We start from the raw sequence: 16,894 nt of genomic DNA, 5'->3' as shown, positions 1-16,894 counted from the left end.
AGGTAGTGATGAAGTGTGGATTTTCCCGTACGACCATTCACAAGTGTACTGTGAATATCAGGAATCCGGTAAAACATCAGATGTCCGACATCGGTGCGGCCGGAAAAAGATCCTGCAAGAACGGGACCAATGGCGATTGAAGAGAATAGTTCAACGTGACTGAAGTGCAGTCCTTCCGCAAACTGCTGCAGATTTCAATTCTGGGCCATCAACAAGTGTCAGCGTGCGAACTATTCAACGAAACATCATCGGTATGGTCTTTGGGCGCCTAGGCTCACTCGTGTAGCCTTGATGGCTGCACAACACAAAGCTTAAAGACTTGCCTGGGCCCGTCAACACCGACATTGGACTGTTGATGACTGGAAACATGTTGCCTGGTCGGACGAGTCTTGTTTCAAATTGTATTGAGCGGATGGTCAAGTAGGAGTATGGAGACAAGATGGTGAATCCAAGAACCCTGCGTGTCAGCAAGACACTGTTCAAGCTTATGGAGGCTCTGTAATTGTGTGGGGCGTGTGCAGTTGGAGTTGTAAGGGACTCCTGATACGTTTAGATACGACTCTAACAGGTGACACGTACGGAAGCATCCTGTCTGATCACATGCATCCATCCATTTCTTATTGCAAACTTTACCAACAGCCGTATGTATTGTAGAAATTTATTTTATGGACTTCTGATGTGCATAAAATAAATTTCTACAATACATACGGCTGTTGGTAAATTATTGTATCAAGAAATACGTGCCAGCCGTTGTCCCACAGTCCATAATGGATCAACAAGATGCATCCATTCGTGTCCATTGTGTATTCCGACGGACCTGGGAAATTCCAGCAGGACAACGCGACACCCCACACATCCAAAATTGCTACAGAGTGCCTCCAGGAATACTCTTCTGAGTTACAACACTTCAGCTGGCAGTAAACTGCCCAGATATCAACATTATTGAGCATATCTGGGATGCTTTGCAGCTTGATGTTCACACCCTAGTACACTCACGGATTTATGGACAGTCCTGCGGAATTCATGGTGTCAGTTCCCTACAGCACGACTTCGGATATTGGTCGAGTCCATGCCACGTCGTATTAGGGCAGTTATGCGTGCTCTCGGGGCCCCTATACGATCTTAGGCAGGTGTAACTGTTTATTTCCAAACCGTATCGAGTAAGAGGGAAAGAAAGTGATATGGACGTACGAACGGACGGATGGATGCTGAGAACGAGGTTTTGATGGAACTGCCTGTTGTTTCTAATGTACCTAACATGAATGATAAAATAATAAATTCTGTTTAGTGACGTTCTGTGTGTTATCATTATTTTCTTGTTATTGTCATTAATAAATGTTTAATAACCCAAGATAATATTTGTGGATATATCTGGGTTATTATTCCTTCTGATTTACTGTTATGCAGAAGTTCACTTGAGGATGTGTTTCCTAGTGCCATGAAACCGGTAGTGATCTAAAAATATGAGACTAAATACAACTGAAGCGATTTTTTAATCCTAAAGACGACTTTCATAAACTGCTTACTTATGCGTGTCTCAGTCTAGCAAGATCGCCATCCCCGTAACACTCGAAACAGATAGCTTATAAAATGAAAGAGGTAACTGTAGCCGAAAACACCAGTTGACGCTCTGTGAGTTGATTTGTTGCCACAGAGCTGTGAATTTGTTTGGGAGACGTTTGATTACGCCATCAGCCGGACAAATTTATGTGTATTCTGTACCAGTTTCGATTGTTAAAATTACTTCATGGAGAAAAACAGTGTAACATTAGAAAATGGTAGAGAATAAATATAAAATTGTGCGGCTGATGACACAAAGAAGCTTTTCCCAAATTACGGACGTCCAGCGTGCTGGAATGACTGTAGGTCGGCACCTTATGTTAATTAGTAGAACATGTAACTAGCCAAAGTTGCAAATTTCACTAACTTATTTACTTGATGGCAAATTTCAGTCCATAAACTATTTTCAAACCATCTACATATTTAAAATAGTGTTACCAAAAATACAAGAATTATGTCAAGATAAATATGTACGTATTACGAACAGCTACAGCGCATACAAATAACTAACTGTATGCGCTTTAACTGCTGATTGGCACTTCATAACAAGTATATATTTATCTTGATATGGTTCTTGTATTTCTTGAAATACCAATTTGACTATTTGCACGGTCTGAAAATGTGTTATGGTCCGAAACTAGTTACCAAGTGCATGAAAAAGTGAGATTGACAACTTTGGCTAGTTTTCCGTTGTGCTGGTTTTTGCAAATTATTTAGCAGCTGTAGACAATCACCAACGGAAGGTCTATACTTCTCCACACAACTAGTATTAATTGACAGCGCCAAAGGCTCCACGGAATTTGTTCTGTGACGTGTTTGCGACGGTGTCTGAGTGTGAGCTGCTTGTCACCTGGTGTAGTAAAAAGCGCGACTGGTAGCCGCAATCCGAGAGCAAAAGGAAGAGCAGCAGGAAGAGTAGGGATTTTCCAGAGTTCTTGGAGGATAACTTGAGCCGCCTCCGGTCCCTGGTCCAGCCAGCTACTTTATAGCCAGCCGCTGACCGCCGCTGCTGCTGCAGCAGGGTCTCTTCCTACCGTTTTTGTGTAGCCCTTAGTGCTGTGTTCCGTCGCCCCGCGTCCCTTACTGCTCTGACTTCTTTATTTCGTCCTTTTGTTTCTGCTCTTCGTCCTCTTTTCCCATCCTGGGCTTGCCACTGGTGTTCCAGCACATGTTTTTTACAGTTGTACTTAACAGAAGTTGGCAGTCGTGTATTTGTTCGGGAGTGGTAAGTTCTTGCTCTAGCCGTGGCTGGATACAAGTTTGTACCTAGTCTCCGAAAAAACTTGTTTTCCACTTTGACCTGATTATACTGAAGTTGAATCGTTGAAAATGCGAGAGTAATCTAATACGAGAAAATGCTAATCCAGTTATTTACACCACACACGTTGGCTTTAATCTTAATATCACTTCCATTATAGCAGAATATCTGTAGTCGGATATTATTCTACCAATCGTACAATTAGAAAATATACCTCCAAACCACATGATAAACACGTTTAGGAGTTATTTTTTTGTTATATGTATTTATGGTTATTGATTTGTGTTAGTGCCCTATTTATCTCTCCACTATCTCCGTTCTGCTATTTCCTTTATTGTAGACATTATTCCTCGGCATGGTACTACCATTTATTCTTATTTCAGTGATTTGCAGTGTTCCTAGATTATCAGTGTTACATTCTATCCGACTGATAAGTTTTTCGATTCCCCCCTCTTCAGTGTGTGTAAGAACGGCGTAACTAGCGTAGTTATGTTCGTATACCGTTATTGCTAGTCTCTAAATGCCACCTGCACGATAATTCTTAGGTGGTACTTCGAGAATTGTCTTGATACCCACCTCACTTTTTCTTCTCACAATAAAGTAATTCACAAACCCAAATTCACATCTCTCAGAGACAAAAATTTTTCCTTTTCTTTTATCAAAGTTCGTTATTACTGTTATCTTACATCATAATCAACTTTCATTTCGTCGAAGATGAGTCTACGAAGAAAAACAAAGAACTTCCCAGTTAAAGTAATAGACTAGACGTCGATCAGATAAATTACCTCTCTCACTACCGAAAGGGGTTACTACATGCCCATTCGGGAGGACGACGGTTCAATCCCGTCTCCAGCCATCCTGATTTAGGTTTTCCGTGATTTCCCTAAATCGTTTCAGGCAAATGCCGGGATGGTTCCTTTGAAAGGGCACGGCCGATATCCTTCCCCATCCTTCCCTAACCCGAGCTTGTGCTCCGTCTCTAATGACCTCGTTGTCGACGGGACGTTAAACAACACTAACCTAACCTAACCTACTACATGCCCATCTTTAGAAAATGTTCCAGTCTATCAATTAACTATATATCTTAAAATTTTGAAAATATATTTCTTGTTTTTAAGGAGGAATGCCATAATGACGGTAGAAAATTTAATTTTTTTATTACGGAATTCAAATGTATGTTCATCGAAGAATTATTCCTCGAAATATTACGCGAGAACTCCTAAAATAACGATTCTGTGAGCGTTTGAGGCCGAGCGTGCACGGCACGCCTTGGCTTTAGAGAGCCTATTTCACTCTCACGCTCCCTATTTATACCCATTTGATTAAATCTGATTTGCTGGTGCGTTGTTTGGGCGTTTTAATTCGAAATTTGAACAAAACATGCGCCCGGAGCGAAATTGTCGTCATTGCTTCAAATTTGGCGATGTGGTTATTCACTGTAATCTATAATGCATTAATGCACATGAAAAATGCCTTTCATATCAAAATCGGCCATGAAATGCGCCGATTCTGTGAAAATAGAGTCGCCAGCAACGAAAAGGGCCTTTAAGACGAAAATGAGGTATTATTAGGTCAAAGTAGCAGAAGCGGTCATCCACTACCCAGAGCGATAGTTATTACGGCCCAGGCATCGATGATACCTCGTACGTTTCAAGCTTTGTACCATTTTTATGTGACAATTATTTGTCAATATTCAAAGCGTTTTTCCCAAAACCATGTTTTTGCCATTGTTTTCATCGTCCACGCTACAGTTTTCATCCGCTTTTAAAGACTGTTTTCTCTTCAGTTCATCGTAACCGATTTCTTTTGTTGGTATCTGGTACTTTTTCTACCAGTAAAGAGGGGTCCAGAAATAGTAATTTCTTTCAAATATCTATAATTTCGCTAATTTTTTTTCAAATTTCTACAATGAACTAAAATTACATCTGTAAGGATCATGGTGACACGTTAATTTCATGTTTCAGGTAACCAAAAACGAGTAACAGCGACAAGCGTCGATATACCTTCTTTCAGAGCTGCTTTGAGAAACTTTCAATTAAACAGTGAAGATAATAATATTTTTCAGTAAAAAATACCAATAAAAATTTCAATTTATGCTTTATGAGTTGAAGCAATCCCCGTTTGTTTACTGCATTCCAGTACAGAGAAAAAAAATCCTGTAATTGAGAAATGTTTCCGACCAGCACCCTGTCGTTTCCCCTTAACGAATTCCTCTATCAAATTCCATACATGTTTAAAATTTTTAGGTAAATTTTACACAAAATTTAAGAATTATGATTTACTCAATTGACACAGTATTCAATATTTTCAGGTTCAGAGCCTAACTTACACATCAAAATCTTAAATGGGATGTTCAGAGTAAAAGTCAACAGCAGTTAACGAAATATTTATTTTTATGGTGATCGAAGTACACCCATCTTGATAGTGTAGACTACCGAAAGTGCTTTGTTATTCCTAAGAGAGTACTAAGAGATATTTTCGTGAGCTGGACCCTACTTTCACATCAGCACCTCTTTAAAAAATATGCAAGTATGGTGTTAACATAAGTCAACAACAATTAACGAGTTTCCTTGTACTGTGATCTTCTTCTATGATGGGCATCAAGTACCACGCTCCCTCACTCTTGGTAATGAGCGTTGTGGGAAATGTGTTGGTATTGGTGCGTTACCGATATTTGATTGATAAAGAAAAGCGACAAATTTAACGGAATTACATTACTAGCGTCAAGAATCACATTATAGTGTGATCTAGAGCGTCATTCGTTGGTGAGCTTAAGCGAGTATCTTTAGTTGACACGTCATATTTCAATATTTGATATTCCTCCAGTCAACATGCTTATGGTTGCTTCTGGCATTGCCTGTGCGGTATCTTTACGCGTCATTAATTCCATGACATTATTTCCGTGATATGGTTTATTTTAGACAATTAATATGCCTCCGCTTTTCGGTTTGTTGATGTATAAGATGATAACAAAACGAAGACCATTGTAATACCATCCCTATACTTATTTTTAAATGGTTTAAATGGCTCTGAGCACTATGGGACTTAACATCTGAGGTCATCAGTCCCCTAGACTTAGAACTACTTAAACCTAACTAACCTAAGGACATCACACACATCCATGCCCGAGGCAGGATTCGAACCTGCGACCGTAGCAGCAGCGCGGATCAGGACTAAAGCGCCTAGAACCGCTCGACCACAACGGCCGGCTATTTATTTTTAAATTGCTTTTTGCCAAAAGGAAAACAGTTATTCTCTGACTTCTAGGGTTAGCACCTTTGGTGCACTAATAATTCCCAATCTGGTAAAATAATAGGATTTTAAATACCTCGATGGCTTGCACGTCAAATTCTCTACTTGTTTAGTCAATTAATTCTTCGCTCAAACCCTTGGAACAGTGTGGAGACCGTTCATCATATTTTAAGTGGTTATCAGGTTGATAATCGGAGACATCTCCACCATCAACCAGCAATGCCAAATACGGAATCATGGGGTTGAGAAGTTTCTTCATATGAAACACTCACTATATTTAGTAAGGGAATTGCATCAAGGTGAACTCAGGACTTGATAAACTTAAAGTGGCACTAATCCCTAGGTGCATTGGTAAGCGAATTATTTTCTCCAATAAACATGCTGCATGCGAACTACATTGAACAGTTTTTTTCTAATTTGTAAAATCGTTTCGTACTCCACGTAGAGTATGATACTTTAATAATGGGTTTACAAACGGTCTCGACCGCAATACTTCTTTTATTTCAAAGGTTACCGGTTTAGTTCAGTATGTGACCATCTTCCGATCCTTATACCAAAATATGAACACAGAATGGATTTAGAGCGATGTCTGATGACAGTAGTAACAGTAAGAGTCAAGCTTTTCATAAAATTATGTGTGAGAAAACTGAATATATCGATTTCAAAAACATTCTCCTCATATAATGTGTTCTCTAGATATCGTATTCGATTGCAGAGCAAAACTAATTGTTTGTTGATGCTGTGTTGTGCATGTGAACAGTGTCGCGAAATAAAACTTTAAGAGTCACCGAATGCAAAATTTGATATTAAGAAAATGTATCTAATTAAATGACAAAAGAAACCAATTGTATGCACCATGAAAACTATACAACTAAACAATACTGATGTACATTATGGACGTTGCGTGATATGAAGACCAGTGCTTCACTTGGAATAACCACAAAAATAAATTACTGCTATATTCGGAAGAAAATGAGAATTGGAAATTACCAATACTGTAACTTCAAAATCAAACTGTTTGGAAGCAGTGTCACCCCTGCGATTCGTTCCGGAATTGGCTTACACACCGATAAACCGGACGCCTTGCACCTTTACGGCCATTCCTCTAGCGTCGGGGAGATACCGGACTTAGTCCGCCTCGAGGCCCATTATGAGGAGAACTGCGACTCTACTGTTACTTGGCGAGGCGTGGGACACATGAGCCGTATTACCATACATACCCGGGAAATCGGCGACGAAGAGTTGTTGGAGAAAGACAATGTCAGCGTCGATCGTGTCACCCCTGCGTAATTGAGGGGGAGGGCCGTGAGCGTAGGAGGTGGTGCTGTGTCATGTAATGGAATTTGTGTAACCCGACGTTGAATACACGCCGAGCACACATGACCCTCCTGGCCGCAACCAGAACAAGTACGAGGTTGTCCGTCGTACATTACTATTGCTCGACAGCCACCTATGACTAAGTAGGATGGCACATGTTTCTTCAATTCAATTTTCACTTGTCTGACACTGTTGAGGACCTGGTACGTCTCGAAGGTGTTCCATTTTTCGGCCACGTGGCTAATTACCGTCCCATAAGGGCGGAAAGCTGAGGTAACTACGTCCGGTGGCACTTCGAAAGGGAGTTCGAACACTCTTAGTTTGCGTAATCCTAGTCCAGCATGGTCAACAGTAACCTCTCCGGTGTGACCATCGGAGTGTTTGAACTTGAGACTGTTCGCGCATCTGTTCACAACTGCGTGACATAAATCGTCATGGACCATCGTGACGTAAACGACGCTACTTGTGATGGATAGGTGGATACCGGTGATGTGCTGTGTTGATATTTGAACTTCGTCACGGATGAATCGTTCGACTTCAGAGGCTCGTGGTCGTGCGTAGTCGGGATGGAAGTTGATCTTGATGGTAGCTTTTCTGTACGAATGAGCCATGGCGACTCAATGTCAACGGAGGCGAGTATTAGCTGCGGCGAGGAAGTAAACAAACTACGCGCGCTCGCGACTCTGCGGACGGGACGTAAACAAGACGTCCTCGCCGCTCACCGGCTGAAAGCAGACTGAGAAGCTCTCCTTCTGTAAAGTTTGGAAGGTAGGAGACGAGGTACTGGGAGAAGTAAAGCTGTGAGGAGGGGGCGTGAGTCGTGCTTAGGTAGCTCAGTTGGTAGAGCACTTGTCCGCGAAAAGCAAAGTTCCCGCGTTCGAGTCTCGATCCGGCACACAGTTTTAATCTGCCAGGAGGTTTCATAGCTTTTACCACACTAGCATAAAACAGATCTCATTCTCTGAAAAACTTAACGGTTCGCTACAGTAACTCCAATAACAATGCCTTAGCGCTACACGAATTGCTAACTAGCAGTTAGTCATGCAGTGCGCTCTTTCGTCATTACAGTAGAGGTAAATCATTTACCATGGGAGGATACATAAGAGACGCTTACGTAACATATCAAATGCATCAAATATAGTAAATACTAGGAGAAGGAAGTACACACGAGACGGCAGGTTGTGGCGGTGAACGGAGCAGGTGTTATAACTCCATGCACGTCAAATACTAAGGACCACAACGTAGTTGTTGGTTACATATGCGATGGTTCGCCCACTGTATACCGTATTTCGTCATCGGTAGCCAATCAGGCATATAGGACGCAAAACTGTTGTGACAAAAAGACACACTGATAAGTGAAAATATTATGAGCGCTGCCTACCGCTTGGTGACGTTGCGGGCACGTAACGCGGTAACAAAGGCGGAGGGTCTCCTTGGTGAAGGTATGGGCTGCAAATGGGGAAATCCATTGAGATAAGCAGCTTTGACCAAAGTCAGATTATTAATAAGCAGAACCTATGAACGAGTGTCTCGAAAACGGCGAAGGAAGCCGAATGTTTACGTTCAAATGGTTCAAAAGGCTCTGAGCACTATGGGACTTAACATCTGAGGTCATCAGTCCCCTAGAACTTAGAACTACTTAAACCGAACTAACCTAAGGATATCACACACATCCATGCCCGAGGCAGGATTCGAACCTGCGACCGTAGCAGTCGCGTGGTTCCGGACTGCAGCGCCTAAACCGCGTGGCCACCGCGGTCGGCAATGTTTACGTAATACTGTCGTGAGCATCTACATAAAGACGTAGAAGGACACTGAATCTGCAACTAGGCGCTAAATTTTTGGACGTTCACGAATCTTCACAGAACGTAGGGTTCTGAGGCTTATTTGCTCTGTAAAATAGGATAGATGGTGATATGTGGCATCTCTCCGAAAGAGCGCAATGCTGGTGTACGCACAGTTGTTTCGGAGGACGCCGTTCATGGTACATTGTTGAACATGGAGCTCCGCAGCAAACTACCCCTATGTGTTCGCAGGTTGACCCAATGATATCTTCAGTTACGGTTTCAGTGCGCACGGGACCATCGGGATTCGACCGTCGATCAGTGGAAACGTGTCGGGTCTTCGAGTGAATCACATTTTTAATACAATAGGTCGCTGTTCGTCTGCAGAAACATCCTTTATCGAGGTGAATGGAAACCGGAAACGTGTAGCGCACGACTGACGCAGACTGGTATGAATAGCATTGTGCTAAGACAGACAGTCTCCTGCGTTTCCATAGAACCTATGGTAGTAATCGAAGACACGCTGACAGCTGCGAACCACCTGCATCCCACCATGCCTCGACGGTCGTATCATCTTTCAGCAGCATAATTGTCCACGTCTCGGAGCCAGAATTATGCTGCAGTGATTTGTGGAGCACTGTACTGAACTCGCGTTATCTGGGTTGCAATTTGGCGCCACCACGGCCTGCACAAAAAAAGCTTACACATCTAATTACACATACCACCACAAACCTAGAGCAAACTGTCGGGTCCCTTATACGCAGAGTCAGTGATGTATTTAGTTCCAAAGACGGACAGAAAAGCTATTAATCAGGTGGTCTTAATATTTTGGCTGATCATTGTATGTGTCGCCAAACCATTACAATAACTAAGGCAATAGGGCTCCGTCTGAAATTAAGGCATCCAGAATTTCAGTTTTGATCCTCTGTGTTTAGTCTAATTGTGCCCTTTGTTGCAGTATTGTACAGCCAACTACATAAATGAGCGGCACACCCACTGACTGCACAACAAGAGGTGGAAGATTTCAAAAATATCTCCGAGATAGCGTCACCGGCATGACTGTCACGAGCACATAGCTGTTGCACCCTGCGAAGAGACACAAGAAAACATATTTCAATAACTGCTGCAGCAAAAGAAGTGTGAGGCAAAATTATTGCTAAGGTTGGTGAAGACTGACTTTAGAGGGTATCTCGTAGCTGCAAATTTTTTAATTCCGAAAACTCCCTTCTGTCTTCAAGTAAAATTTCGCAAACGTTGATTCAGAGGTACTGCTAATTATATTTCTTTCGTGAATGCAACAAACTGAGAACAGAACTTAGATACCATAACTTGAAATGAGTTTAGGGCTCTCACAGGTCCTGTTCCATTGCTGCAGTTCCTCTTCGACAATAATTTGCCGAAGCCTTTTAGTGACACAATGAAACTCCTGAAAATGATTGTTACCAACCCGGCGACATCGTCTGAGGCGGAACGATCTTTCTGTACCTAGAAGAGAATAAAAGCTTTTCTGCGAAGTACTACAAGAGCGGCTAATAGCAGTAGCAGCGCTCTCCAAAGAGAAAGACTTCGTACGCACCATCGTAGACTTCAATAAATGCTTCATTGACAAGGTCTGTGCTCATAATGAGTGGAGAACGGATTTTTTATACAAACATTCAACGTAATGTAAGCATATTTCTGTGGAGCAGTAATTTTTTATTCATTGTTAGCCTTTAGATGTTAGTTATTTGACCCTCGGAAGGCCATTTCCAGCGAACCCCCTAAAAGCGCCGCGGACCGCTACTGAATAATATTAATCTAGTCAACGGGTATGAAATTAGTGTAGACGAAATGTGTGACACGTAAGTGAAACCCATTCAGAAATGCCCAGCTTACAGTCTAATGACAGTGGTTTGACAAATGGAAGTTCGTACCAGACTGATATTCGAACCTGTATTTCCTAATTTTCGTTAGCAGCCATCGTACCTTAAGATATCTGACCACTATTCCAGAGCTGTTCAAACGTTTATTGTCACTCACGTTTCTTTCTATTCCTCTGAAATCCGCGAACGAAGGATCTACCACAGAACCATTTCATTTCAGTGAATTTAATTAAATCCTTATGTCCTCTACGGCAGGTTACCTTGAAACGTCCCCTTAGAAAAATTTATGAATGATTGTGCTGATAAACCCCTTACGTTATTTGATTTTCAAACAGCTGAGCAAAACTGAACGAACTCAGACATTTCTCTCTTTACTTATTCTGATCATCACTAAACTGACACAATAATTTTTTTAGCGCAACGCAATCTGACTTTCAATAATCCCTACAAAGGAATGGCCCTGACTAACAATAACCTATACCTTTCATGAATCACTTGCCTCACAAAAATCTTCGTTACTCGAACTACTGCAATAGGGCGAGCGCCAATACTGCCGTCTAAATAAAAGATTCTAACTACTGAAGGCACTAACTACTGATAGGCACAGTTAGCAAATGAAAGATTTTTGATAAAGAACAAACAATGTATTTACCTTAATAGTGTTCAAAAGTCGTTATATATATATATATATATATATATATATATATATATGTTCATGACATCCAGTCTTACAAATTTACTCTCTTTGATGGACACACGTCCAGATCATCCGCTCTCAAAACTCCGCCATCTCACTCCCCACATCCACCACTGCTGGCGGCTCACCTCCAACTGTACAAAGCTACCCGCTGTTCAAGTCCAACTGCCCAAAACTACAATAGCGAATATTACAACAATGTCAACCAGCCACAGACTTCACACAGCACATTCAGTGATTTTCATATAGCGTTACCAACACAAAAGCTTAAACAGCCTACTTACAACCTAAGCTGTAATACTCTCACTGGGAGCTATATCCATGTATCTGGTAAGATAACAGCTGTTTGTAATGTTAAGAAACAGCATAAGAAAACAAAAGCAGGTGATCTGCCTGTAAGTAACAAACTAGCACAAATATCACTCATAATCGGTACATCGTTTGTAAACACTTGTCTATGTTTTAAAACATTCCTTCTATTCGTAATGCCTAGAGTGATAAGAGTCCCATGTGCTTCGAAAGTCGAGCATTCCCTTTTATGTGTGGTGGAAGGAAACTTCTGGCAAATACCTGAAAAAATGTGACCACTGTGGCTTTTAATATTGGACTAGTGCAGTGTGGATGCACCGAAAACGATGTAGTTAGTCAACATGTTATCACTGTCAAGTATGGATGCTGCTTCCCCTCCGCTTATTTTTTAATCGCATTATTGAATCAGCATATTTGCGTTTCGATAACGAATAAAGGAGAAATGTACGATAATAGCAGTTTCTTATATTTCTTCACATTGTATGAAACTGTCGGACATCAGTGGCTCTGTTACAAATTCACGTACTAATTTTTGCTGGTTCAGTCACTTTTTACTATGATTTATTAAAACGACACGTTTCGGCAGCAAGCTGCCATCGTCGTGTGCATTACATTTACATATAATTTAAAAAAATCAGCATTTCCCGAACTGTGTTCTGCGAAAAACTGCTGTTCTGCTGGAAATGTGTAAGTGCTGCGCGATAGAATATTTATAATATGACAATGTTTTCGATGTTTTGGAGATATTTATTATCTTTTCAAAATATTGCGGTTTCTGTGAACCTAGGTATGGCTTAAATTGAAATACTAACTGAATAAAATAAGTTTTTCCCTTTTTAAGATTTTTATTAATCTTCAAAATAAAATTTTATATCGATGTACGAGCTTTCTCAAAGTGTTCCACCACGTAGAAGTTTTGCACCCTTATTTGTAACTTGTGATGAGTATTATTTGCTTGGCATGCTAGTTAGGGTATGTACTCAAGTCTAACACTACATAGAGCTAGTTAAGAGAGTTGTATGAACGCTGAGCACAGTAATAAGAATATCACAATCGCTTAAGACGTCTGAATAAGGTGTTTACCTTCGAGTGACTTATGTACTAACTTAATTTTTTCGCTTTTGCTTATTACTGATTTGCTTATTGTAACGAAAATGAAATACTTTTATACGGAATATTTATGTCACAGCATATGTTCAATAGCATGTTTATTTGGTATTTCTTTGTTATTCAGTAACGTTAAGGCAATTTTTTCCTTAAGTTCACTTATTAAATTACCAAGTGATGATGCATTGCTGTAGCTGACACATGATATTGACGACATACTTGATACACTCAATAAACAGGACAAAAATACAAATATATTGTTGAATATGATAACAATGGTAGTATCGACTTCCTACACCTGAACATCAATAAAGAAAATAATTTACACACCATCACATTGGATACGATAAACAACTACAGACACTGTCATACGTTGATCATCTGAAACTCTACAACTCACAAACTTGTTGCATACAGAGAACTAGGTAACAGAGCCAGTAATATATCAGTGAGTAAATATTTGATGTTGAACTCAGCATGGTTGATACTTGATACACTTGATACACACAATAAACAGGACAAAAATACAAATATATTGTTGAATATGATAACAATGGTAGTATCGACTTCCTACTCCTGAACATCAATAAAGAAAATAATTTACACACCATCACATTGGATACGATAAACAACTACAGACACTGTCATACGTTGATCATCTGAAACTCTACAACTCACAAACTTGTTGCATACAGAGAACTAGGTAACAGAGCCAGTAATATATCAGTGAGTAAATATTTGATGTTGAACTCAGCATGGTCAAACAAATAACTGTAGCAGATACCTGATATGACACACTTATTGACAACTCCAAACAGAAAGAAAAAAAATACAATAATAAAACAATTGTTACACTGGAGAAAAAAGAAGTCCACTGCTTGCGTACCATTCACAAGGAAACTCTGCTACAGTACTGAAAGTGTTTGCAGAAGATAAAACATTAACATTGTTTTACGATATATAACAAAATGCAACAAACACTGAAACAAAACCTAAATGCACGGGGAGATAAACAGAACACGAAGGAAATTACAAAATAGTGTGTAGTAATGAAAAATGAAATACTATTAACGCATAAATATCCATCATACAGACAATTATGCTACATCAGCAATTGTTACCCACATTAAGGACACTGGCCACCCATTCCAGGATATCAGAATGATCTTCATATTTTACATAAAATGGACAAGGGACACCACACAGAGTCACATGGAGAACTACAAGTTTCTATTCATAGCAGAGTACATCATAACAAGTCGCTAAAAACCAGGAATGTAACAGCGCGAATTTATTCAGAAATTGTCCCACATTAAATGCTTGTTTCGTTAATACAAACTGTTGATTGAGCAAAAAGTTATCTTAACTTTACTGACTCACCAAGACCTACCAAATAGTCATACAAACCTACTTGCATAAAAAGATTGTATTTACCTTGTTTGTTTTATTTTTGCAATTGACAGAAGTTTATCTTAGCAGTTAAAAATCTGTGGAATGTGAACAACTGAACTTGAAAGTGTTAAGTAATGATTAAGTGTTTATTACTGTTCTTAGCAGGCCAGGCAAGCAAATTTCCAGTGAAAAAGTAAGTAGACATTAATGAAATGATATTAAAGTACAAGTCATTTAACATATTCACTAAAGAAAACAGATTATTACGTACAGGGTTAGATTTAGGTGTTTAACCTCACTTTCTCACCAACTAAATAATCCTGATCACATTTTGAATTAATCAAAGTCTAACAGTAATGCATCTGATGATGACAGCATGCTGCTAAACTTTCCAGTGCAGTAAGTATTTTTAAGATGTGACTGTATCAGCAAAATTATTGATAAATGGCAATTTCCATTTTAGTAAGTATGACTACCTAATGTCTTCATGTTTAACATACATTATTTCAAGCATGCGTTTAAGTTTTTCGCACATAATAGCTCATATATGGCTGCTGTGAAGCTGCTGGTCACAGTCGCCTTTTACAAAGTATTATCTCCCGGATGTTTGAGGTCTGTAGCGTTTAGATTCGCTACTTTTGAAACATCAATTCTATACAGATACAGAATGTTCCAAAGTATGTAGATGGGTAGTAATAAAAAATTATTCACGTGCTTTGAAATATGTTTTGTTCCGTTATAACTGTTCGAGCTAGAATACTATCCATGTAAAAGCAACCTTCTGCAACTGTAGTGTACTAGGAACCTTCACAAAACGAACGGTCTCATTATCAGACTGCCAATAAGATGCGTTTCGAATCTCAACAGTCGATACTGGTTAGCTAAAGGGAACCTGACGCATCCCAGCCTTGTTAGGCATAGATAGTCATGGAAAGTTCTGTCTGTATTTCTGCTCTGCCCGCTCCATGGTAGGTAATTATTTATGGTGCTTCAGTAGCTGATTTGAGTGCTATTCATACCTAATAAGACAGATGTACTCTATTGCGTTTGTAATCTGCGAAAACATCTTAAAGTGTAGGATTGAGCGTTGGTAATAGGCAAAATTGTGGGGAGTGTAGAGTGTTTAATACTACTGTAAAACAATAAACGATATTCCATTAGCAATCGTGAAACGCCGACTGCTAAGTTCTCTTTTCGTACTGGAGTAAGGGAGATCTCACTGAGTTAATTAGGTCCCAATTACTAAGGTGCGTAGATAATGCACTGTGACTGCTGAGATGCACGCTGCGCTACATAGAAACAATAACAGAAGGAAATTATATGCTTCAGTTCAAAATCTACAACTGTAGTAGGTAGGTATCAGTAACACTGAAAATATCTCTCCATTACATTTACTTAGAAGGACGGCTGCAGTAATTATTTACGCAATTTTCTAGTTTATATGTAACATGTGTACAGCTTAACTTCCTAGTGTATCTGGAACTGTGTATTCACAGTGAGCAATAAAATTTTCGGTAATACCTTTGTGAAACAACTACTCTTTATTAAATGTTAATTCTCTGGTGCCTCTTTTAGAATTGTTCAACAATTTAAAAAAGATTCTCACTCTTAAGTCATTTAGGTGTACATGAAGAAAAGAAACATAGCGTACAGTGTCAATAATCCATGTAAAATGTCATGTTTGTCTGAAAATAAGTAGGTAGTACGGAGCTAACGCTCCTGGTTGTTTCATACTTTACTATATTTGCTATTACACAACAATCACTTGCCCATTATCACTGCAGAATCTTATCTGCTCTGATCTTATGCTGGTCTGCACCATTGCTGCCTTTGTTATGATGAATGTAAGAGTAACTTGTGACTGAAATAATAATTACTGTAAAGATTCAAGAAACTGTCTCTATGTCAATTGCAATCCTTTACCATCCTACAATACTCGAAGTTAAATGTAGCTACTGTGAGTGTACTAGCGGAAAGTAGTGTGGTTTCGCATAATGATATTAAAATATTCTCTATTTAAATCTTCTTCTTCTTCATTTGCTGCTGCCTTTGTCCCACAGTTTCGCAGGGTCGGCTGGGTTACAATCGGATTTGGCATGGTTAATTTTAAGGGGTGGCCGGGTGCCCTTCCTGCCGCCACCCCAAACCCCATGGTATGGAATCAGTGTGTCTAGTGTAAATCATGAAGGAGTGCGAACATGTTGCAATTGTCTGCGCGTTGTGTAACTGAGTCGGGACGTTGGGTCCAGCCCAGTATTCACCTAGGGGAATGTGGAAAATCGCCTAAAAACCACATCCAGGCTGGCCAGCACACCGGCCCTCGTCGTTATTCCGATAGGCGGATTCGATCCGGGGC

This window comes from Schistocerca piceifrons, chromosome 3, assembly GCF_021461385.2.
Source record: "Schistocerca piceifrons isolate TAMUIC-IGC-003096 chromosome 3, iqSchPice1.1, whole genome shotgun sequence".
Taxonomy (NCBI): Eukaryota; Metazoa; Arthropoda; class Insecta; order Orthoptera; family Acrididae; genus Schistocerca; species Schistocerca piceifrons.
This window is presented reverse-complemented; position numbering follows the sequence as displayed.